The sequence below is a fragment of the Mandrillus leucophaeus genome, unplaced genomic scaffold, assembly GCF_000951045.1.
Source record: "Mandrillus leucophaeus isolate KB7577 unplaced genomic scaffold, Mleu.le_1.0 Scaffold346, whole genome shotgun sequence".
NCBI classification, from domain to species: domain Eukaryota; kingdom Metazoa; phylum Chordata; class Mammalia; order Primates; family Cercopithecidae; genus Mandrillus; species Mandrillus leucophaeus.
The window spans coordinates 2,551,370-2,577,620 of record NW_012103654.1 but is presented as its reverse complement, the minus strand read 5'-3'; the positions used below and the strand labels follow the sequence as shown (position 1 = coordinate 2,577,620).

Below are 26,251 nucleotides of genomic sequence, written 5' to 3'. Positions count from 1 at the left end.
GCGCCCGGCCACCAGTATTTTATTCTATTTTATGGCTGAATAATTTTTTTTTGTATAGATATACCACATTTTGTGTGTATACCCATCCACCAGTTGAGGGACATTGTTTCTACTTCTTTTGGTATTACAAATAATGCTTCTGTGAATATCTGTGTGCAAGTTTTTGTGTGGTTGTGTAGTTTCATTTCTTTTGCTATATACTTGGGTGTGGAATTGCTGGGTCCCATGGTAACTCTCTGTTTAACATTCTGAGGAACTACCAGACTGTTTCAAAGCAGCTGTGTCATTTTACATTCCCGTCAGCAGGGCATGGGGGTTCTGATATCTCTACATCCTCTGAACACTTGTTATTAGCTTAGACATGTTTATTATGGCCAAGTGCAAATCACTAGGAAGGTATGAAGTGGTATCTCATTGTGGTTGATTTGCACTTTATTGATGGCTACTGATGTTGAGCATCTTTTCATGTGTTTATTGATTATTTGTGTATCTTTTTTGGAGAAAAGTCTCTTCAGATCCTTTGCCTATATTTGGTTGGGTTGTCTTTTTGTTATTGAGTTATAAGAGTTATTTATATATTCTCTCTATATAAAATCCCTTATCACATACGATTTGCATATATTTTCTCCTATTCTTTTGGTTGTCTTTTCATTATCTTAATATTGTCCTTTAAATTACAAATATTTTTATTTTAATGAAGTCCAGTTTATCTGTTTTTTCTCTAGTTGGCTTGTGCTTTTGGGGTCACGTGCCTCTGCCAAATCTGAGCTCATGAAGATTTAGCCCTTTGGTTCTTTTCTAACAGTAGTTTACACTCTTACATTTAGGTATTTGATCCATTTTGCATTAACTTTTTCTGTAGTCTGAGTTAAGGGTCCAACTTTATTCTTTTATATATGGCTGTCTAGTTGTTCCAGAACCATTCGTTGAAAAAGCCTGTCCTTTCCCCATTGAATAGACTTGGCACCCTTGCCAAAAACTCAATTGGCCATATAATTGAAGCAATATAAATCTATGGGTTTATTCCTGGATGCTAAAGTATTGATTTATGTGTCTTTCCTTATGACAGCACCACAGCGTCTTGATGACCTTGTTTTCTTGGAATATTTTTAAGTCACAAAATGTATATTCTGAAAATTCAAAACTGTGCACCATTTTTATATTACTAAATTAACTGTCAAATCTTGTCTCCAGTTTTCAAATCAGGATTGTGCTCATATCTGGTAATAGAGAAAGCACATCCAAACATTATTTTTAATACACATTAATAGAATTTGACCTTTTCTAAAAAAATTGTTAATTCTTTAAAGTTTACCTTTTAACTGCAGCAATTTGATTTAGATAATTAAATCTTGCTCATATTTCTGACCAATTCAGGAGAATTCCCTGGATTGACCATGATGACAAGGAAAAGTGGAGAGGCTTATGATTGGAATCCACATCTAAATATATCTGCATGGCAGGGGTTCAGAAGGAGGCTTGACTTGAAGTCTAATAAAAGAGTGGAACGATGGCTTGGGAACTCAGTTGTCTATCAAGCCCGGCATGCAGCGAAGCGCTGTCTCCTAGTTGATGTGATTGACAGCAGAAAGACCTGGAGTCGGCTTAGAAGAAGACAGCCCATGATTGTGTGTCTTGTTCTGGTCTTTTTACACTTATTAAAAGAAAATAATAATGTAGCTAAATGCAGTGGCAAACAAAAGGCAGCAGTTTCTCACTTTCAAACTGTCAGGGAAACAATAGATATACCTCAAGATAATATAAATATTCTGCTGACTCTGCTATCAGGGAAAGCAACACACAGTCTAAGATGATAATATGTGGTTCTAACAAAAGAACATCAGTAGATGCAAATCTAGAAGGCTCATGTTCCACTCCGTTCATTAGGTTGGAAATCGGAAATTATGCCTCAGTTGGTTAAAATGATTGAGAGGTTCTGAATCTTAGTCAACAGCCAGGATATTCTCCTTAGAGTACAAACACAGCCGTTCTTTCATCCGTTCATTCGTTCATTCATTCGTTCATTTCGTCCCTCTACCCCTCTCCCTTTCACACTGCACTTGTCATGGTGTCTTATGTAAAGTAAGTGTTCAATATGGGAGAGACTTATTTGAGGATGGGAAGATAACTAGAGAGGAAGGGGGGCTGGAGGAAGGGCTAGGCACCAAAAACAGCAGAACAACAGGTAGGACTGGGGAGCTGGTGAATCAGGAGGGAGAGCAAAGGAAGTCGCCCATGTATCCTCTCCTTCTCTGAACGTCTTCCCCATTTCCACAGCAGAATGTGTGAAGGGACGACTCGGGGCTAGATCTGCATGTCGTCCAGGTCACACTGTTCATGCTGCACCAAAGTCTCCTTCTAATAAGAAATTTTCAGAACTGAATCACAGCTTACCTTACCAAAAAGTATAAATGCTCTTTTCAAACAAATCACTTGTTTTATTTCAAATTCAGAAAACAGTTACTTGAATTAGTATCACTGTAGTAACACAGAGATTTACTTGGCCTAACTAGGGAAAATATGGAAAGAGCAAGTCAATTGATTTGTATTAGATTAGACACTTGGCTGTTTTTTTATTAAAATTTTTGGGGTATGGGGAGATACGAACTTTTCTTTATTGAAATTTTTAATTTAATTGTTAATGTCTATAGTTGTGCCTCTACATTTCAGTTGGCTTTGTTCAGGAAGGAATATAAGAATATAAATCTCAGTGTTTGGCGTAAGTACACTAGCATTTTTACAGTGAACTGAACAAGTATCTTTCACAGTGTATATCCATCTGCCTTTTTTTCTAACTTTCCTTCTCTTTGGCTGTAGGCCAAGAAAGAAGAGAGAACTCTCACCACGACATTTCAAAGGGAATACATTGCCAGAATTTGGAATACTCTTCGGGACAAACATTTCCTCCAAGGTAAATATTACCATTGTACCAATGAAGGGACACACCATTAGGCTTTTCGAATGGCAGTGGCACAACACAAAGGTTTAATTGTTTAGTCTCATACAGACCTAGAGTGATATGAGAGAAAGAGAGAGAGGGAGAGAGAGAGAGAAAGAGAGAGAGAAGAAAGCAGTGCTATTGGGGTATCCTGCAGCCTCTTCTAAATGTGTTACCAGGAGAATGCCATCAGAATCTGGGAGCTCACTGAGCTGTATGGAAAATGTGTGGGAAATGAGGAGGAAAGAAGAGGCTGGCCTTTTTTCTTCGTGCTACAGATACTCATGAACACAAAAGCCAGTGGGGTTTGATTATGAAAATAACATTTCATCCTTTATGAGCAAAAAAATGGGTAGTTTCCTTTAGAGGTTAAAATAAAATATATGCTGCATTCATGTCACAAGAGGGGAAAGCCTAAATCAAAATATTTTACACCAGCTGAGACAAGTATGAAAGATTTTAAGGAACTCCACGTTCTTCTATGAAAATACCTGCTAAGTAAGCCTTTAGTAAGTCTTTCATTGGTTTGTGAGAAATGCTTCATGAAGTTCTTGTTTTGGAAATCATATCTTTAATGCCTCTTGTGGGGAGGGGTGTGTGTGTGTGTGTGTGTGTGTATGTGAGAGAGAGAGAGAGAGAGAGAGAGAGAGAAACCAAAGAAGAATCTGTCAGCATGATACTGTATGTTTCAGAGGAGTAACTCTAGGCGCTTTCTTTGTGAATCATGAGCTTAGTGGGAATAAAGGCTTAACAGAAGCAGCCGAATTCATAGTCAGCTTTGGCATTCATGAATTAGCTGCCAATATTTTAGCACAAATTGCTGTGTCATTTCTATGAAGTTCCCCTGTCGCTGCTCAGTCTGTAGCTAAAAGCTGTCTTATATTATCTGATGAAACGCCACCTAAAATTTTAGCTGATGAAACACCTCCTTCCTTATAAAGATATTTGTGTACGCACACACACAGAAATGCAAAAACATATGATCCCCCTTAAAAGAAAATAAACTTGTCAACTTTCTCTGTTGAGAAGTTAATATGATATGGTTGACACTACCTAGCCCTTAGTGTTCTGGAAGGCAGTTTCCGACTGGCCAGGGGAGAGTCCTGTTTTCCTCCTCGGTCCTCACCCTGGTTATTCTCTTCTGAAGGGGCTGGGGTGAGGGAAATGTAGGCTGTACATTAGAGGAGAATTTTGTGATACTATTCATTCTCTGTTCTGACAGAGAGGACATTGTTTGTTCACTGTAATAGGCTTGGCAGGAATCTGTGCTGTGCGTACAGAATGGGAAAATAGCAGAGCAGTGGGAAATCTCAAAACTCCAAGCAGCAGATCAGCTTAGAAATTTTGCAAAAATCTATTTTAATAGCTTCTCATTACTGTCGATGTAAGTCGTAATTTGGGGAAACAGTTTTCCTCTCAGTGACAATTTTCTTCACATTGCATTATGCCTGCGTTACATGAAAAAAGTCTTTAAGATGCAGTATGCCTACCCAAGTACTGTAGTAACAGGAATTAAAATCAGGGAAGTTTAGAAATACTTGATGAACACACTAGACCTGCTTTGATATTGCCCTTTGTACATCAGCATTCACATTGGTCCAAATGAAAATTAGCCTATGTACGTCATCTGGTGGTTCACAGAAGCAAGTGTATGCTGCCACAGACAAGACAAAAAAGACACATTTAAAGATGTGCATTGAGGTGAGAGGTGCACTGCTCGTTAGAGGGAGCCATGCCCCAAATGTTCAGAACTTTAAAGGCAACAACTGTAAAAGCAAAGGCTCGAAGCAGCGTGCAAACCCTGAACCGGAAGCTGAGCTGGCCATGACTGAGGCCTGGCGTTTCTGCTTCTTGAGGCTATGTGTTCCCACCTCTCCCTGAGCACATAGACTGCACAATGTGATGGGCCCTGATAGCCCCAGGTGTCTGGGACCCTCATGTGTGTGCATGTGTGCCAGGCTGCTGTGTTCACAGTGTGTGAGCTAGAGAGTGGGAGAGCCTGCCCCACACCCAGCATCCCCAACAGCAGCTGCGGGGGCCCCTCGTCCTTAGGCTTAAAGAGAAATTTATCATGACTGCCCAATCTTGGCCTACATTCTTTTTGTTGTTGTTGTTGTTGAGATGGAGTCTCGTTCTGTTCCCCAGGCTGGAGTGCAGTGGTGCGATCTCGGTTCACTGGAAGCTCCGCCTCCTGGTTTCATGCCATTCTCCTGCCTCAGCCTCCCGAGTAGCTGGGACTACAGGCGCCCGCCACCATGCCTGGCTAATTTTTTGTATTTTTAGTAGAGACGGGGTTTCACCGTGTTAGCCAGGATGGTCTCGATCTCCTGACCTTGTGATCCACCCGCCTCGGCCTCCCAAGGTGCTGGGTTTACAGGCGTGAGCCACCATGCCCAGCCTCTTGGCCTATATTCTTAAGAACAGCTCCCTGGATATTTTTATAAAAACTACATAATATAAATTATGAGACTTCTAAAATTCTATCTGTGGTAGTGTTAATATACAGTAGAGCATTGGATTATTGCAAATCCCTTTTTATGTAGCCTGCATAAGGGTTAATCTTATGTAACAAAAGCAGGTCCTTTACTGCACCACTTGTGATGTGATTCACATATATTATCTGCTTTGTTGTTTTTAAGTTTCTCTGTCTTTTAAAATGTATTTGTTAGACAATCTTTTTGATGATGCATTTGTTTGTCTTTTTAAAAATGTATAGAAATTGGCCAGCTGTGGTGTCTCATGCCTAAATTTCCAGCACTTTGGGAGGCCGAGGTGGGCAGATTGCTTGAGTCCAGGAGTTTGAGACCAGCCTGGGCAACATGGCAAAACCCTGTCTCCACAAAAATTAGCCAAGCATGATGGCACATGCCTGTAGTCCCAGCTACCTGGGAGGCTGAAGTGGGAGGATCTCTTGATTCTGGAAGGCAGAGGCTGCAGTGAGCTGAGATCACACCACTACACACCAGTCAGAGTGACAGAGCAAGACCCTGTCTCCAAAAAAAAAAAAAAGTATAGAAATATATTTATATGATGATATTTTCACGTACATCACAAAGATAGCAAGAAAAAATCACCAAGGCTTCAATAAACTCCCTTTATTGTTTCTATTTGGTACTTTTTTGGGTCTATTTTTCAAGTAGTTTTTATTTTATTGTTTTTCACAGCTGAGTTAAGGATTACTGAGGGACGTGAGGTCGAGGCAGGGCCAGGTTCTCCTGCCCCCTCCAGGGGCTCCTCGGAGGCGCTGCCTGCAGCAGCAGGACTGGCAGGTCCCTGGAAGACACCTTCGTGTGCAGGGTAATTGCTGGCCCATCTGTGACTCTGCAGCCATGCCTCCTGTCCTGCCTGCTTGTTCCTTTCCTGCAGAATTTCCGATAACCACTGAGGCCAAATCTTTAGCACACACCGGTGACAGCTGGTTCTCCATAACCTGTGACCACAGTTCTCCAGAAAGCTGGGAGAGCCTGCAGGCAGCTAAGTCAGTGTGGGCACAGGCCTTTTGTGTGTCATCATCATGACGCAGGGGAGGATGCCCTAAAGCAAGGCATGCAAGGGCCTTGTTTCACCAATGCTATATGTCACCATCTAGTATGAAAGAAAACGTTTATCAGTTGAGGGAAACACTTAATGACACTATTTTATTTTTGGGTTTTTTTGTGTTGTTTTTCTGAGACAGAGCCTTGCTCTGTTGCCCAGGCTAGAGTACAACGGTGCTATCTGGGCTCACTGTACCCTCTGCTTCCCGGATTCAAGTGATTCTCATGCCTCAGCCTCCTGAATAGCTGGGATTATAGGTGAATGATACTATTTTATTTAACAGACACTTATATTGTACCTAGAGTTAGGCAAGCACTGGTCTAAGCACTTTGCAAGTATTAAACTTGATCACCCTATTACTATTACTAACATTGCTGTTTTACCAAAGAGGAAACTAAAGCTCAGAGAGGGTAAGTGACTTGCCAAAGAAGGGTAGAGACAGCACTGGCATCTACTCCAGGGTCTAGGCATTAGGGCTGCATGCGTCTGAACACAGGTGTCTCCTGGACCATAGCAGAGCTTGCTTAACTGTCAGCCCCTTTGGGGTCTGTAAACGCACACTCTGCCCCCACAGAGGTACACACACCATGTTGTGTTGTCAGTTTTGGAACTCCATCCCCATTGAGTGATGGCATTTGCTGCAGTGGAGGAAGAATTTGTCATTCCTGTCATTGTAGAATTCAAAGTGGGTGCAGACTAATGTTGCATGGTAAACAGGATTCCAGGTACCTCCTCCCATGGCTGTCAGGGTGAACTGCATTCTGTGGCATGCCTGCAGAGGAACGCTCGAGCAGCATGCGGAGAAAGGACCAGGGTACAGCCATGCCCCTGCTTTACAGCTTCTTCACTGGTGGGTCCTGGGCCCTTTGACATACCATGGCCCTGGGCACGGCGGTATAGCACGACCTGCCAGTGTGGACAGCAGCCGCTCTCCAGGGTGGATATTTGACCGTTCCTTGCTCCCTGCTGCCATGGGGATTTAGACAGTTGCTCCTGGAGGCCTTGTCTTAACCCGGAACTTCCCAAAGTGGAATGTGAGGAGTTGGATGGGTGCAGCTCTCTCTCATTTGGGTGCCCCCAAAAGAGAAAAGAAAAAAAGGTTTAGTCATGGTTGGATATGTTTGGGAGACATGGGTTCAGTGAAATTAAATTGATTTACTTATTGCAGGATTTCTCAGAATTTTCTTGTGACTCTCCAAAGCAACATGTAGAATGCAGAATTTCCTAAATTTTATATTGTCTCAGGTGGGTGAAAATGTCTGTCAACATCACTTGGGCAGTGTTGTTGTTAGGAGAGGTAAAAAAAAAAAAAAAAAAAAAAAATCCACTGTCACAGGAGGCAAACAGATATTGAGAGAAAAGTGATGAGCTACATTTGGGATCTCTAAATTCCAGTCCCTTTTTAAACTGATAGCTATGGGGACCTTAGAGCCTGAAATTTCTCATTTGTAAAATATGGAGGATATAACTGAATTATCCCTAAGCTTTTTTCATCCTTATAAGTTGGTGACTGTTTTGTTCCAGAAAAGTTTTAAGAATGAGATACAATACACAACATGTCAAATGAAAACTTGGTCAGGGTAAAATGAGGCACAGAGTATATAAGCTAGAAAAGATAGAAGAAGGAGGGAAGTTATTATGCAAAATACATTCTCTGAAATCCTGCATGGTTAATATGATAGAACCAAATTTTGTTCTATGCTTTCTAAGGAACAGTTTGAAAAGGGAACTCTGACCATGACTTTGTAATTAACAGAGTCCTAAGCTAAAAACATTTTCCTAAAAGAAACAACTATTCCCAGTTGGAACAAATTTTTCCCATGGCTTTTAACTCTGTGGTATGGCTCTTTGGTCTTTTCGGTAGAAATTTCAGCCCTGTGGCAGGATGGCACCAAGATTTGGAACCTCAGTAGGTACGCTTCATAGGTACCTGTGGATACATACATTTAATATACATCATTCTCATTTGCAGAACCATTACATGTTGTAGCTCAGCCCAACTTGCATATATGTGGAGGTGTTTGGGTCTTGACTCTGGACTCCGGAGTATTCTCTAGATCCTGGAGGGGCCATGTGCCAGAAGCCCAGGGGTGTCAGCTGCTCTCCAGATGGCCTCCTTTGTGCATCCTCACATCAGTCCTGTGTGTACCCTTCTCCTTCCCGCATCTCCAACTTAGCATTGGCTGAGCCTGAATCGGGGTTTCCCAACAGCCTTTTCACAAAATCACTGCGATGCAAAGCTGTCCCAGGGATGTTAGGCTGTTCAGGGTGGTAAAGGTTCAAACCTAGGTTCTATTTTGAAAGTAATTATTAATAAATAAAATGATTACTTAAATATGTTGAAGAAAATAATACTGCTTCAGGACCTCTTAACGAATGTGAAGCTATTAGTGCCAGTCAGATGAGTGAACATGATTATGACTCACATAAACACTGCAAGCCCCCATGGAGGCTTTAATTCGTTTTTATAATTAGTCATTTACTGTTACTTTATACATAGAATGGATAACTGATTACAGACAGTAAGCAGAAGAAGCAACTGATGTTGTGACAATTATCATCTGCAGTCATCTGGTCAAAATTCTGACAGACTTTTCATAGTGTAGATGATGTTTTATTTCCTAAACTGGGTGTTTATTTCCTAAATATGTGTGTTTATTGCATTATTCTTTTAATCTTAAATATCTTAATGTATTTGCAGAATTTTATATTAGTCTATTAGGACATTTATATGGTATAAAATTGAATGTTGAAAAACGAAAAAGTAATGATAATCACATATAATTTGGCTTTTATTTATTAGAAATAGATATCACTCATACCCTCTCTCTTTCCCTCTCTCTCCCTTTTTCTCTCTCTCTCTCTTCTCTCTCTCTCCTTACATTGTTCCTGATAAGCTGACAACAGAGTCAAATGAAAAACTATATATATATATACACACACACACACACTCACTGCAAAGAAATGCATACAAACAGCAGCCTAAAGCTTTTTTATCTTGTCTCATTATTTTATAATTAAACACAAAAATTACTGTAGGATGATTATTTTTGTCCAAAATGCAAGATTACCAAATATTCATGAATGAAAACTTTTATCTGTTCATCTATCATGACATATTAATTGTAGCTTGAAATTTATATAATTGGTCACAAAACCAAGTATATGCCCATCTGTCATTGCAAAAATTTGTCTACAAGTCATGCATTTCATTACATGATGAATTTAAAGTAGACTAAATAGCATATCACTATTAAATAAGGAAAACATCAAACTAGAATTAGTAAAATTTGTATTTAAATGAACTAGTTAATGTAACCTTTAATTAATAATTAACTTAAAATCAAGTAATTTTACTTAAGTCACTTCTTACGTGCCATAAAAGTTTAAAATAATTAAAATATCTTCTATGGAGTTTTGCAAAAATTTATGCAAGTCAAAAAACATGAAGCCTTTAAAGAAGCCAGGAAAAGATATTAAAATAATTATTTGTATTCAATTTAAAGAGAACCTTGCTGTTCTTAAGTAGATTACTGGTAATTGGATAATATGAGGTCTGGTCAGTTGCAGAAGGGAGATTAAAGCCCAATGGGATAGTCAGCTGATTTGAAGAAAATGTTATAAAGCAGCTCTTACTGTGCCTTGCCTTGTCCACATCATAGAAAAGTCTCCTACAATTTCCTGTCCCAGCTCTCAGTGAAAATCAGGGATCACCTCTTCAAATGAATACTAATCTTAAATATGCCATACAAATCCCTATACTGTTGTTTATGTTCTTTTTTATTGAAGATATACATAGATATTGAAACTATTTTGAAATACCAGTTATAAATTAGTAAAATTTTCCTAGTAATATGTGGGCATTACTGTGAAATGAAATACCTTTAACCTTTAATTTATTGATTTATGGGCACTACTGTGCCCATAGATTATTTAGAAAAAATATAGTAAGTAAATTTTACATCTACTATTACATCCAAATGTGGCTAGCAATTCAGAATAATTTAGATAAGCATCATTGTTTTCCAGCAATATTCGCGTTGTTTGGCTGTTCCAATTGTTCATTTTAAAACCCAACTGTTATCAGACTAACTATGATTTAACAAAACTTTGGTAAATGTCTAAAGAAGCCTTTCAATAAATATGATCTAAGGAAAAAGAAATATACAGAAATGAAATGACTTTTTCATTTAATTAATTGAAGTAATTTGCAACATTTTTCTGAATTGCAGTTAGCTTTCATTTTCAGACTTTGGAAGAACAAGTCATTTGTACCAGGAAGTACATGGTAAAGAACTATGTTTGGCAACTTAGAGAACATTTTTAGCATTTGAATCTCCCTATTTATAGTACAGCATCAGGCATAGTAAAATGTTTGGCATTTCTATAAGGGATGCAAATGCCTTAACATTCACTGTTGTGATCTAACAATTCATTTCAGAGTAAGATGAATCAGTCTTGTTTGGAAAATGTTTTACACAAATACTGGCAAGGAAACTATCACTGCATTTCTGTGGATTTTAAAAATGCAGACTCTTCTAAAGTAAATGGTGACAAATTGCACAATGTTTTTTTATTACCATGCTTCTATGTGAACTGACTTTTATTACTTTAAATTCTCACACTACTCTGCTGCATTCCTTGCTTTTTAGATTTTGTTAATCCATGCTGGAATCAGAAACTGTTTCTAGGTCCTTCTAAATGTCAAATTCTTTTTAACCTAACCTTCCTTTAATCCACAATGTTTTCATCATAATTGAAACCACAGATTACTCCATTAACATATGCCCTTTTCTTTTACATTAGAGAATGTGAGAATTGTAATTTGTAGGATTTTGCCCTTAATTTGCTACATAGAAGATAAATACTCATATTCTCTCTCTCTTTCTATCTCACACACACACACAAACACATAGACACACACACACAAACACATAGGCACACACACACACACATACACATACACTTGAAGTAATGAAAAATGAGCAGACTAAATGTAATGCAGCATTCTAGATGGGATCCTGGAACCAAAAATAAAAGGACATTAGGTACAAAGTAGGGAAATCCAAATAATAATAATGTACCAATATTGGTCCATTAATTGAAACACATGTACCATGCTAATGTAAGATGTTAATAATAGACTAGAAAAAATACAGCAAATGCATTTATAACTAATGTATTAAATAACCATGGTTGACTTCAGCCTGTTTTGTGATAAGAAGAATTGAAGTATAAAAAGCGATAATGATATCCCCTATTGTCAATGTCTTCTACTGAATGTAGCCATCTATAGCAGAGGCTGGCAAAATCCAAGTATTTGGCAAAAGCTGGGGACCAAATCCAGCCCTGCCACCTGTTTCTGCAGGGTTTGAACACACTTCCGCTGTTATCTTCCAGATGCCCCTAGCGGGGCGAGAGGATGCAGGCTCAGATGTCCTGGGCTCCATTCCCAGCCATTTGGTGGTGTGGGTATTGTTTGACTTGTTTAACCTTTCTGGATGTTGTTTTTCGTATCTGTGAAGTCAGAGGGTCGAACCAGATTTTTCAGAACCAGTGGCTTAGAGAATTCTGACTCTGAATGTGTGTTGGGAGTCCATTTGTGATTACAGCATAGAGTTTATTGAGGATGAAATTTTGGCATTAAAGCAATTTGCATGCATTATATGTGCACTATATAGTTTATAACATAACATTGCCCATCATTTTTCAGCACTTTTGAACTCTACCAAAAAGGAATTAAATAATCACAAAAAGGAACACTATTGCCATGTGTATTAGTCTGTTCTCATGCTGCTAATAAAGACATACACAAGATTGGGTAACTTACAAAGGAAAGGGGTTTAATGTAATCACAGTTCCATATGGCTGGGGAGGCCTCACAATCATGGTAGAAGGCAAAGAAGAAGCAAAGGCACGTCTTACATGGCAGCAGGCAAGAGAGAGCTTGTGCAGGAGAACTCCCGTTTATAAAACCATCAGATCTCATGAGACCCATTCACCATTATAAGAACAACATAGGAAAGACCGCCCCCATGATTCAATCTCCTCCTAGCAGCTCCCTTCCACAACATGTAGGAATCATGGGAGCTACAGTTTAAGACAAGATTTGGGTGGAGACACAACCAAACCATATCATTCCACCCCTTGCCCCTCCCAAATCTCATGTCCTCACATTTCAAAACCAATCATGCCTTCCTAACAATTCCAAGTCTTAACTCATTTCAGCATCACTTCAGAAGTCCACAGTCCAAAGTCTTATCTGAGACAAGACAGATCCCTTCCATCTATGAGCCTATAAAATCAAAAGCAAGTTAGTTATTTCCCAGATATAATAGGTGTACAGGCATTGGGTAAATACATCCATTCCAGATGGGAGAAATTAGCCAAAGCAAAGGGGTTACAGAGCCCATGCAGGTCCAAACTTCAATAGGGCAGTCATTAAACCTTAAAATGACCTTTGACTCCATGTCTCACATCCAGAGCATGCTGATGTAAGAGGTGGTCTCCCATGGCCTTGGGCAGCTCCACCCCTGTGGCTTTTCAGGGTACAGCCCCACTCCTGGCTGCTTTCACAGGCTGGTGTTGAGTGTCTGTGACTTCTCCAGGGGCACAGGGCAAGCTGTCAGTGGATCTACCATTCTAGGGTCTGGAGGATAGTGGCCCTCTTCTCATAGCTGTACTAGGCAGTGCCACAGTGGGGACTCTGTGTGGGGGCTCCAACTCCATATTTCCTTTCCACACTGCTCTAGCAGAGGTTCTCCATCAGCGCCCCACCCCTGCAGCAAACTTCTGCCTAGACATCCAGGCATTTCCATACATCCTCTGAAATCTAGGTGTAGATTTCCAAACCTCAATTTTTGACTTTTGTGCACTCATAGGCCCAACACCATGTGTAAGCCATCAATGCTTGGGGCTTGCACTCTCTGAAGCAAGGGCCTGAGCTGTATGTTAGCCCCTTTTAGCCATGGCTGGAGCTGAAGCAGATGGGATGCAGGGCACCATGTCCCAAGGCTGCACAGAACAGGGGAGCCCTGGGCCTGGCCCAGTAAACCATTTTATCCTTCTAGGCCTCCAGGCCTGTGATGGGAGGGGCTGCTGTGGAGGTCTCTGACATGCCCTGGAGACATTTTCCCCATTGTCTTGGTGATTAACATTTGGTTCCTCATTACTTAGGCAAATTTCTGCAGCCGGCTTGAATTTCACCCCAGAAAATGGGTTTTTCTTTTTAATTGCATCATCAGGCTGCAAATTTTCCAAACTTTTATTCTCTGCTCCTCTTGAATGCTTTGCTGCTTAGAAATTTCTTCAACCAGATATCCTAAATCATCTGCCTCAAATTCAAAGTTCCACAGACCTCTAGGGCAAGGGCACAATGCTGCCAGTCTCTTTGCATAGCAAGAGTGATCTTTACTCCAATTCCCAACAAGTTTGCCATTTCCATCTGAGACCACCTCAGCAGGGACTTTATTGTCCATATCACTATCAGCATTTGGATCAAAGTTGTTCAACAAGCGTCTAGGAAGTTACAAACTTTCCCACATTTTCTTATCTTCTTCTGAGCCCTCCAAACTATTCCAGCCTCTCTGCCTGTTACCCAATTCCAAAGTCACTTCCATATTTCCAGGTATCTTTATACCAGCACCCCACTCCTGGTCCCAATTTACTGTATTAGTCTGTTCTCACACTGCTAATAAAGACATACACAAGACTGGGTAATTTCTCAAGGAAAGAGGTTTAATGGAATCACAGTTACACGTGGCTTGGGAGGCCTCACAATCATGGTGGAAGGCAAAGAAGAAGCAAAGGCACATCTTACATGGCAGCAGGCAAGAGAGCATGTGCAGGGCAACTCCCATTTATAAAAACATCAGATCTCATGAGACCCATTCGCCATCATAAGAACAGCACAGGAAAGACCTGCCCCCATGATTCAATCACCTCCCACTGGGTCCCTCCCACAACGCATGGGAATCATGGGAGCTACAATTCAAGATGAGATTTAGGTGGGGACACAGCCAAACCATATTGCCATGTGAGTCACTTTCGTACTAGGAAGGCAAAACCAGATTTTTTGAAATACCCATGTTGAATCTGAGCTCAAAATCATATTAAAATATTAAATTGTACCTTAATTTGTGATAAAGTATTATTATCCAAATGATAATGTACACTTTGAGAAAGAAAGATTTTAGGCGAACATACTTTTGGATTGTACACTTAAATGCAATTTAGCTTGAATTTGTTATTCAGTATAGTCAATAATGTTATATGGTATTTAATTTAGGCCAATAAAGTGTTGAATACCTAATTATGTTAAGGCCTTTAAGACAGTTAAGATCTTGCCAAATGTTCATATGATGCTTATTGAGTTAATTATCAGGCAGTTACTTATCTGATCATTGTTTCTTAATTTCTATTGAGCCAGTCATTGTCCATTATAAGAAATTATTTTCCAGCTGTAGTATTTCAGTGCTGGGTTTCGTTAATAGACATTAAAAAAGGTTTATTTAGGACTACCTTTAAAGTTAAATCTGATAATAATTATTTGACTGGTAGAGGCACTCTAGGAAAAAGTTGAGTAGTGGTGGCTCTCCACTTTGGCTACTCAGTAAAATTACCCAAGGAGCTGTTTAAATTCCCATGTGCAAGTGCACCCTCAAACTAATTAAGTCAGTCTCTGGAGGCATTTTTTTTTAAGCTCCCAAGGTTCTTCAAATATGCAGCCAAAGTTGAGAAGTAGTAAGGAAAGCCTCCTGGGGAGGTCTTTCTGTAGCAGAGTGCTCCTGCTGTTTGTAATTGGGTAGCTTGAGTAGCTGTGAAGTTATTTAAAGAAGCTTATTTTCAAAGAGAAAGAAACTTGCCAATATCTGGAGAGGGGCAGAAAGTATGTATTGCTTGCCCTAAGTCTCCATCCTACAAATACCAGGAGAGTTTGTCCTGATTTTGAAAGGATTTAGGAAGTAACATCCTGCTTGTTTCAATGCATGGTGTTTGCTTTGACTTTTGTTTGGCATCTTATTTCAACTACAAGATCAATGGGAGCTAACATTTATTGAGCACACCTGCTAAGTATCAGGCACTGTACTATAAACATCACTGTCTCACAGCCAGGAAAGATAGAATTATTCACTTAGAAATAAAAAGAGTTCTGTTTTGTTAGAGGAATCTTATCTCTGTGTAATTGAATGAATATTTAGTCATTTATTTATTCATCTGGTGACATTTGTTGAATACATATGCTATTCCAAAAATAAGTTTAAACATGCCCAAAGAATACAAAGGATCTGTATTCATTATCTGTTGTTTCATAACAACCTTAGTGGCTTTAGATGAAAATGTATTTAGCTCTTGATTCTGTGATTGATAGTTTAGATTGGGCTCAGCTGGGCAATCCTCTCGTCTTGGCTAGGTTTGCTCATGCAACAGCGGTCAGCTGTAGTTTAGCTTTGCTGATCTTGGCAGGGCTCTCTCACGTGTCTGGGAGCTTTAGCTGAGACAAGCTGGCTGACCAAGCTCTGGTCCTTTGGCCTCTAAGCCATCACCAGGGTCAACCCAGATTTGTTGGAATATGGAGTTAGGGTTTCCTAGAGAATGCCTAAAGTATCCAAGGCACCTTAGGCCTGGTGTGAGAATGGCACACCATCACTTCTGCCACATTTCCTGGCCAAAGCAAGTCACAAGCCCAGTCTAGACACAAGGCGTGGGGAAAGAGATTTCATTTCTTGATGGAAGGTACTAAAATGTCACATTTTAAAGGGCAAGGAGAAAGGAAAGAGTGAGCAATTATGGTCCATTTTTTGCAGTCAACCACAGGTAGAAAACTTTAATTCTATCTTGGGACATTAGAGGATGTTCCTAAGAAATGGTTACATTTGAGCGAGTTTCAAGGGTAGAAAATATATTTCAGGTGGAGGCAATAGCGTAAGGAGAACCGTCAAATTGTACTTTCATTAGTGAAAAACAAAATGGAGACAGTAAGTTCCCTAAACGTAGAAAATATGTTTAGCCAACAACTGAGCATGTGGAGGGCACTCAGTATGTACTTTCTCATTTACATCAAACGGCAGTGAAGTGACTAAGAGTGTAGGCCCTTAAAGCTGGTATAATAACCTGATAGCCTTACCATTTACCAGCTAGTAGACCTTGAACAAATTACTGTGCCTCTTTAATACAATGAGGAAAATAATACCTCTTATAGCATTTGCTGCATAACAAACCACCCCATGACTTAACAGCTTAAAAACAACAGCCATTTACTCAGCTCCTTATTCTACAGTTTTATAGTTTGGGCCATCTTAGGTTGGAGGTTCTTCTGGTCTCAGCTGGGCTCATGCCTGTGTCTTTGGTCAGCTTGCAGTCAGCTAGGTGTCTCTGCTTCTGGGGATTGGCTGGCTACTGGGGGAACAATAAGGACAACTGGACGACCACATTCTCTCGTCATCCAGCAGGCTAGTGTGAGCTTATTCACATAGAGGATCAGCAGGGTTCTAGAGTGAGAGGAGTAGAATCATTCAAAGCATGTGGGCTGGGTTCAGCATTGACACACCATTGCTTCCACTGAGCTCCATGAGCTAAAGGGAGTGACAAATCAGCCCACCATTAAGAGTAGAGAAATAGACAGCATTTCTTGCTGGAAGGAGCTACAAAGTTACGTTGCAAGAAGTGAGGATACAGGGAGGGGAAGACTTGTGACCATCTAGGGAATCTTCTATACCTACCTATAGCTCACAACAACCCTACGAAGAAAAAGTTAAATATAACTTGATTTTTCTAGGTGAGGCTCCAACCTAAAAAGTACTAGGCTAATCATAGATGTTCAATACATGGAAAGTATTATCTTTTTCCTGTAAAAATTAGAAATAAGATTTTAAGTCAAATTCTTCAATTGCTTTCTTTTATAGAATATCAGATGAACCTCCAAGTGCTTCTTACAAAGTTGAAGTGTTATACATTCTTTCCCTGTTGCAGAAACATAATGTAAGTGAAGAAAGCTTACTGCCTCTAAGTGCATGTGTATCTTGGCCTGACAGAGGCTGGCAGCTGCACTGTGTAAAATATGCTTACTCAACATAAAGGGTCAACTCAGGAAAAGAACCAGAGACAGTCAAGTATAATATTTCAGCTCCCAAAATATTTAAGGCCTTTTATCATGGGTAAGAACTCATTTCAAAAGCTATACAAAGAACAAAAACCTTAATAAATTGTTATTGATTTCTTTTTACTGTTATGAGTATTTTCATAAAACCAGCTAAGCCTCATATAGCTCTAGATTGATCCATACATTGCTTTTGGATCCCATAAATTGCATTCAATGGAGATTTATTTATCTGGCAGCTAAAATACCTCTAATCAGTGATGTGAACTGGATCAAAAAATACCTACCCTCTTTGAAATAAACAGAACATCAAAGAATGTGTAGTGTAGAAATATGACAAATGTGCATTGAGGGTAGTGCCAGCTTTTTTATAATTATGGAACTTCTAAGCTCCTTAAATGGTAGAGATCAGATGGTTCTCGGGCTCCGCCTCCTGACTTCAGCCTGCTTTACCCAACCCATCACCTCCAGAAGCTCCAAAGCCCACAAAAGGGCCGTCTGTCCACCCGATTGTACATCATTCCCAAACACTGAATGTCCATTGTACTGCTGTTCCTCTTATGATTTTAGAAAGTCTTAGTGGTAAGGTGATTAAGAACTGTGGCTCTGATCCTCATGTCTCTCACTTTCTTCCTCTCTGAGTGACAGGGGAAGCTTCTGAAGCTACAAGCCTCATTCCTTATTTCCTTAATAATGATTGTACAAGACATGTTTACCTGGCCATTCCATCACATTTAGAGTCATTTGCTGTTAACAACAACAGAAATATTGAATCCCCAACAATTTATGTCATCAGAAAAGAAAAATGAATATAAATTAATTAACATTTTCAAGACAGCCCAGCACAGGTTTGCTGATGGTCTTGCTTTGGCTTTCAAAGCCTGCTAGTCCCCGTCTTGCTCTACGGCACTGGAGTATGGGTCAGTTTCTGGAAAGACTTCAGTGCCTTTGCTACAAAGAGTAAATAGTTCGTTCTGAACTCTCATTTGTTTTTAAAGTAATGTTTTATGGGCCATGTAATGAAGTACCTAACATAGTGCCAAGCACATAGTCATAAGTATTCGTAGACCTGATATGTCTGTCTTTGCATGCCTGAGAATGATTTCCGGTTTATAAAATTTGTGTTGGCAAGGAAAGCAGTTTTTGTTGCTACTGATAAACCATCTGGGGCTTGATATTCTAAATTTGATGACTCTACTTACACATAATATCTTTTAGGGGGATTCCACATTTTTTATGTTTGTTTGCCAAACTAGAAGTTACGTACAAAGTTGTAAGCCCAAAATCTGAGAATTTTACCCTGGCAAACCCTACAAATATTTTGAATTACTGCAATGATTTTTTAGTAAATAAAATGTCAATGCAAATATGTAGGACTAGATTTCAGAGATCCCTGAACATTCTATGGTTTTTAATACTGGCACTGTAGAGAATTTATATTATATTGAACATTTTATATTGAGCATATGTCTTGAGGCCGGGTGCAGTGACTCATGCCTGTAATCCCAGAACTTTGAGAGGCCGAGGCGGGTGAATCACTTGAGGTCAGGAGTTCGAGACCAGCCTGGCTAACATGATGAAACCCTATCTCTACAAAAAATACAAAAATTAGCCAGGTGTGGTGGCGGGCACCTGTAATCCCAGCTACTCCAGAGGCTGAGGCAGGAGAATCTCTTGAGCCCGGGAGGCAGAGGCTGCAGTGAGCTGAGATCCTGCAACTGCACTCCAGCCTAGGTGACAAAGCAAGACTCTGTCTCAAAAACAAAGGGCAGGGGGAGCTTGATGTTGAATTGGATGTGGGAGGAAACTGAGAGGGTGGCAAACAGGGAGGACCTAGGATTTGACCTTGGCCAACTAGCTGAAGGTGGCACCATTTCCAGAGAGAGGGGCCCTGGAGGATGACTCCATAGGCAGAGGACAATGGAGAGTCCAGCCTTGCGCACACTGAGGCAGAGGGCCTGGGGACACCCAGGTAGAGAAGCCCAGGTGCAGCTGGATGTGGGATGGCAGCTCAGAAAAGAGGCTTGGGCCAAAGATACAGATCTGGGATCATGGCAGCCTGATGGGAAATGAAGGCATGGTTGTGGATGACGTGTCTAGGAAGATAATATGCTGCAAAATCAGGAAAGGAACCCAAGGCCACACCTTCAACCACTATGGTATTTCACAGCTAGGGAGAGGAGCCAATCTCCTTGGGTGTTTTCTCAAATGTGTGGTTACCATAATTTGTCATCATCCTTTGACCCATACCTCTGCCTTTTAAATTGGCATATGGATGATAATGATTCTGGATAGTTATACAGTATCTGAAATTTGGTCTGATATTTTCTCACAGAAACTTACACACAAACTTCTGTCTTGTGGATGTGAGTTGACTGACATAGGTAGGCAAAATTCTTGCTTGCTATTTGATGATTTAAGTGATAGAAGTGAAAAAAAAATTTTTAAGTTCTGGTAGGTAGACTTAGAGGCTTGATCAATGCAAGTTTGCATTATCGTTAGACTTTCTAGCTAGTGCCCAGGGTTTCCTGTTGTGTCACACAACACAATGTCTGGTTGTGCCTCTTTTCCTGACATTAAAATTCATCACTGGATTCAGAAGAACCTGCTCATTTTAAAAACTAAATATATATATAATATATTCAAATGGACAGCTGGTATCTGATTATTTCTCTGTTTTAGTTACAGCTGTGTTAAATTCAATTATAAATTATAAATCATAATAGCAGAATCAGCTTGCTTTGAATGCAGGAAGATGCAGATTCTTCTTTAAGTACGTTTTTGAATAAAATAAGATTTTGTTAAACCAGCCAGGGAAGCAGCAAAAGGAATTAATATTTATTGGGTGCCTAGTCTGGGCAAGGGCACTGAACGATGCATGTTGCACAAGATACAAATGTAGCTGATTTTGGTAGGGGTGTCAAATACACTTTTCTATGCTGAATGGCAATCTGAAATACTGAAGATACTGAATGGAGCTGACATGCAAACATAGGCACATGTTTGGAAGGCTGGCAGAGTGTGTTATCAATATGGCTTAAAGCGCTAGTCTAGACCAAACAGAAGTGCCTCAAAATAGTGGTAGTGCCCAACTGTCATTCCATATGTCAGCAGGATTTGTCCTGAAGATATTGCAGCTGACTTCTTGGCCAGTACTGTCAGTATCATGTGGTAATAATGGAAGGATAAGATTACTAACAAAAGATCCCAGGCTGTAATGAGTCCACTAACTTAAATGGATTCTTTCTGCAATCTACCTCCCATCTCAAGCTGACATGTATGGAAATGAACAATTCCAAGAGACCCAAAAACTTTGCCATGGCAGACTGAGGACCCTATACCAAATAAACATGGTGTTACTACCAGTAAAGTGATCTAAAGAAACCTCAACAGATGATTGGAAGTACAGTTTCAGACATTAATGTCTAGCTGCCTTCTGCTGGAAATTGAAAGGAACAACTAAGATTGCAAAATGTGCAAATGGAGAAGCCCTCTCTACCAGAAGCTTAGAGCCAGCCAGAGGTCAGCAAGGCACAGACTGCAAAACGCCTTCTCTGCAAAAGTAGCTGGCACTGTGAATCTAATTAAAATCCCAACATGTGCATATTGCATGAGGGACTATAGCTTAAAATAAAATTGCAACTGTACACATTCATTATCTATTAACCATCAGTAGTTACAACCTTAAAGAATACAGGATTATTTTTGGTACTATTCTTAGTAAGAGTGCAAAGATATGCATTTATTCACTCCGTCAATATTTACTAAGCACCTGCTCTGCTGTTAGTGCATGTATTAGTCCATTTTCCTGCTGCTGATAAAGACATATCTGAGACTGGTCATTTATAAAGAAAAAGAAGTTTAATGGACCCACAGTTCCATGTGACTGGAGAGTCCTCAAACGATCATGGAGGAAGGTGAAAGGTATGTCTTACATGGTGGCAGGCAAGAGAAAATGAGAACCAAGCAAAAGGAGTTTCCCCTTATAAAACCATCAGATCTTGTGAGATTTACTCACTACCATGAGAACAGTATGGGGGAAACCACTCCCATTATTCAGTTATCTCCCCATCAGGTCTCTCCATAACATGTGGCAATAATGGGAACTACAATTCAAGATGACATTTGGGTGGGGACACAGCCAAACCGTATCAGTGCCTTAGTTATAGCTGCAAAGACAAACATGGAGTTTGTGCTCATGAAGGTTCTATTCTAGAGGTTGTGCATACAACAATAAACACAAAGGCCAATAAATAATATGCTTTCAGATAAGGATAACAGGAAAAGACAGCAGGGTAATGAGATGAAGGCTGAGTATAGTGGAGTGGACGGGAGAGTTTTAGAATGGTTGGTCATAGAATGTTTTTCTAAGAACATGATCTTTAAGCAAGACGGAAAAAATAAGGAGGAACCAGCTGTATGGTGACCTGAAGGATGTTCATTCCGGAAAACAAACAGCTAGTATAAAAGCTCCAGGTGAGGGGAAGCTTGACATGGTCAAGGGCTAGAAAGAAAAAGCACATGAGAAGTCATGGTCAAGGAGACCAAGGAACCAGCTGAGGCTGGGGTGGTTGGGTCCACCTGCCCCAAGAAGACCCTTCAATGAATGTTGGTCAAACTGAGCTGAACAAAGTGTACTGTGTCCATTTAAACAATGAAGGTCAATAGAAAAGCTAAAATGGCCTAAATCATAAAGAAAAGTTATTCTCATAATAATGTATTGATTTATTGTACATTCTTTCCCTCTAAGAATTATGGATCATTTTGTAAGTGGATAGAGAAATGTATTTTAGGTCAGCTTTGACATACAGCTTAAAAACAGTGGCATATTACCCTCAAACAAGTAACAGGCCAAGAGATTTTATATATTTCTTGTTGAAACTTTTATATTTGAAAATACTTTAAAATAATGCTATTGTAATTTATATAATAAATTACAATAGCTGTATAACTCTTGAGGGATGCAGAGAAAAGTACATAGAAATAATATAGCAAACAAGCAAAAAAAATGTGGCTCAAAATCCATATCTTCTAAATCTGAGTCTTTATGTTGTGTGAGCTTGGATACCACCTTCTGGAATAGATTCAAAACATGATCTGTTTTGGCCTGGGCTTTAAGGATATACATGTGAGAAACTTTGGTTTATGTGAATCGCAGTGTAGACTCGTTGTGTGGGAAGAGGAACAATGAGCTGTATCTATTTTATCTTGCCACATCCTGATTATGACATGTTCCAATACTACAAGAGAAATAAGATGAAATAGCATCTGCTAGTTAAGAGTTTAGAAATATGAATGAATAGTCTAGCTCAGTGATTCTCAGTCCCATCCATATATTCAGATGCCCTGGGGACACATTGACAAATATCAATATCCAGGCCCCATCCCTGATCTATTAAGCCAACTTTGAGAGTTCGGCCTGGGCATTAGTGTATTGTGAAAAGTTTGGGCTGGGCGCAGTGGCTCACGCCTGTGATCCCAGCACTTTCAGAGGCCAAGGTAGGAGGATCACTTGAGGCCAGGAGTTCAAGTCCAGCCTGGACAGCATAGCTAAATTCCATTTCAACAATACATAAATAAAAGTTAACCAGATGTGGTGGTACATGCCTGTAGTCCTAGTTACTTAAGAGGCCTAGGTGGGAGGATCTCTTGAGCCCGGGAGTTAAAGGTTACAATGAGCTATGATCACATGACTGTACTCCAGCAAGGGTGACAGAGGCCTCGTCTTAAAAAAAAATTTGCAATGGATAGCCAGAGTTAAACACCACTGGTCTAATTTAATAGGTTGCCATAGTCTTTAGGATACCGTTGGTTTGATTTTCACCATCTTAGTCTTTGTATCTTATATCTTATCATCTGGGTAGTACTTAATTATTTTTTAGAGACCAGAACTTATGGTCCCTAAGGTTAGTTTGATGGGAAAGTCTTTTCCTTTCTTCCTTCCTTTTTCCTTCTTTGCTCTTTTGAAAATGTGTTTCCTTCTAAAGTATAATCTGGAGATTGGGAACTCTTAAAATCTATAAAGGCATAGTCCATGGTAATTAAACTTCAAGTTTCACGTATCCATTATTCAGAAATTAATATCTGCTTCTAAAAATATTGAAGTTGTTATAATAAAGACACACAAGATTTTTTAAAACATACGAAATAAAAAACTTGTAATTGGCATTGGTGTAGGCAGAGGAAAGAAAGAGCTAGACGAAGGTAATTGCTATAATTAAAGATAATTACAGCTTTGAGCATCCAGCCAGCCATGTGAAGGGAACAGAAGAAAGGAAATATGATTTTTGTATGTGTAGTTTATCTTTTATACAAAAAGGCAAACTAGTTCACCGGGACAGAACACCTTCTGCTGAGAACTAAAATCTCTAAGAGTTTATCACACAGACACATAAAGCTTTATGTACCACACAGTAGAACAATGTCATTAATCGTTTTATGAGAAATTCAGATAAATCAAGATAATTTCTTATATTAATATTTTATAAAAGCTACTTTTATGACATTACTTCATCAGTAGGTTCAGCTGCTACCTCATGGAGTCCCAAGCTCACGCAGTAGGGCCATGCCAGCTGCAGTCCTGGAGGCTGTTGGTATTCCAGTGAGCTGTGGCAGGGCATGTCCTTCAGTTCATCTGAAAACCACACCAAGTCATAGATGAGAGGAAGTGGGGCAGAACACCACTCTGTTAGGAAACGTGAGATTGGAATTTGATCTGTCAGGTTCACCCTACCCTTTTAAATTCTTGCAGTAGTAGTATTATGATACAGTCTTTGGGAGAGTATTAATAGTTTGAGAACTATACTGCAGTCATACATCTTGGTGTCTTAGTTGGATACTGGCTGCAGAATCAAAGACGTATGATAGATAAGTGGCTACTGCAGAATACCTTATATTGTTCTTAATTATGTTCTTCGTAAAGGGAAGCAAAGTGTTACCAGTGACTACTAGTGGGCCAGTTGCCCCCAAAGTTTGTTTATTCCTGAAACATTATAATACGGCAATTCATTAAGAAGTACAATGAAGTAGAATTTTGAAGAGTTTGGAGAAAGGCCTAAAATATGTGATATGAAAAAGACTGAATTATTCTTGTTTATGGGATAATAGCATATTGTTTTACAATTTGTGTCTAGAAATCACGTAACTGTTCAAATAATTGCTTACAAAAAGAACTAGAATGAAGCCACATAGCTTATATTATTTAATCCAAAAGACAAAAATGATACATACTGCTTTTCCCAATAGCAATTACTAGATGTCAGTGGCTACCTTGATTTTCCTAGATGAGTTTTCTTTTTGTCCTAAAAACACATCTTCTTGTCCCATTTTGTAAGTATTTTTCTTGAAGTTTTCCTGGAATAGAGGCATGAGAAATAAGCACACACTGATTCTCCCTGGACCAGATTCCACTGTTATATTTCTCATAGTAAGCATTGGCAGGACCACTGCCAAGGCTATTTAGTGCAAACCTCATGCTTCTGGGAGGTGCCACTCAAAGAAGTATGGTCTATGCTCCTAGCATAGCCAGACCTCCTCAAAGCCTCAGTGGCAGAGAAGCGTGAACTCGAGTTCCTGACTCCATGTGCAGTTCTTCAAGCTCCCATGTTTTATTTTTTAAGTTCTGTTTTCCTTTTCTTTTTTCTTTTCCTTTTGTTGTTGTTGTTGTTGTTGTTGTTGTTGTTGTTGAGACAGAGTCTTGCTCTGTCACCCAGGCTGGAGTGCAGTGGCACGATCTCAGCCAGCTCACTGCAACCTCCACCTCCCAGCTTCAGGCAATTCTCCTGCCTCAGCCTCCCAAGTAGCTGGGATTACAGGTGCCTGCCACCACACCCGGCTAATTTTTTTTTTTCTTTCTATTTTTAGTAGAGATGGGGTTTCACCATGTTGGCCAGGCTGGTCTCGAATCCCTGACCTCAGGTGATCCACGCACGTCAGCCTCCCAAAGTGCTGGGATTATAGGTGTGAACCACCATGCCTGTCCTATTTTTTAAGTTCTTAATAGAACCTTGTACTCCATAAAGATCCGTGTTTCTTTTATGATAAATTAACTTCAAGTAACTTCCACATTTCTAGAAGATGTCGTTGGCACCTTTTTCCTGCACTTCCCACAACACATCTCTAATATATGCCTGTCCCCACCTGCAGACTTGCCGCTTTATCATAGGCTACTCTCTCTCTCTGCCTCTCTATTGAATGCCTTTAAAATACCCCTTCCAGAAAAGGAGTGAAAACATAGCATAGAGAAGTGAAAGGGGCAGGGCCATCAGAGCCACACCGTGATATTCGCTCTCATTGTACAACCTGAAGACTTTCCTTGGCTCTACTTTCCAAAGAAAATGGAAATTGGGGGTAGAGTGACCATATTGACTGCCTTATATACAAAGGGCTTCGAACTCAGCACAGGGGAAGGCTGTCTTTAAAGTGTTAGCTTAATGAATCCATATTCTAAGGCCTCTCCAAAAAAGTTCTTAATACTATGACATATAATGTAAGTTCCACATATGATCCTTCAACTTGAAACCCACTGTGACATTCAAAATATAAAACTCTTCACATTATACTCCAAGACTTTTCATAAACACAGCCTTAACCCATAGCTTCCATTTTATTCATGATTTCCAAATAGAAAAAAAAAAAAATAGAAAATCGTGAGGAAGACAATGTGATTTTCATTAGCT

The 26,251-nt window shown here is 39.7% G+C and overlaps 1 protein-coding gene across 1 annotated transcript in view; it reads left to right on the top strand.

The window, feature by feature from the left end:
* The window catches only part of PAG1 (phosphoprotein membrane anchor with glycosphingolipid microdomains 1), a 99,089-nt gene that overhangs the window by 37,371 nt on the left and 35,467 nt on the right, over positions 1–26,251 (top strand). The window contains exon 2 of the mRNA XM_011989092.1: positions 2,818–2,911. The gene's annotated coding sequence lies outside the window, so the exon portion shown is untranslated. The remainder of the gene's footprint in view (positions 1–2,817; positions 2,912–26,251) is intronic.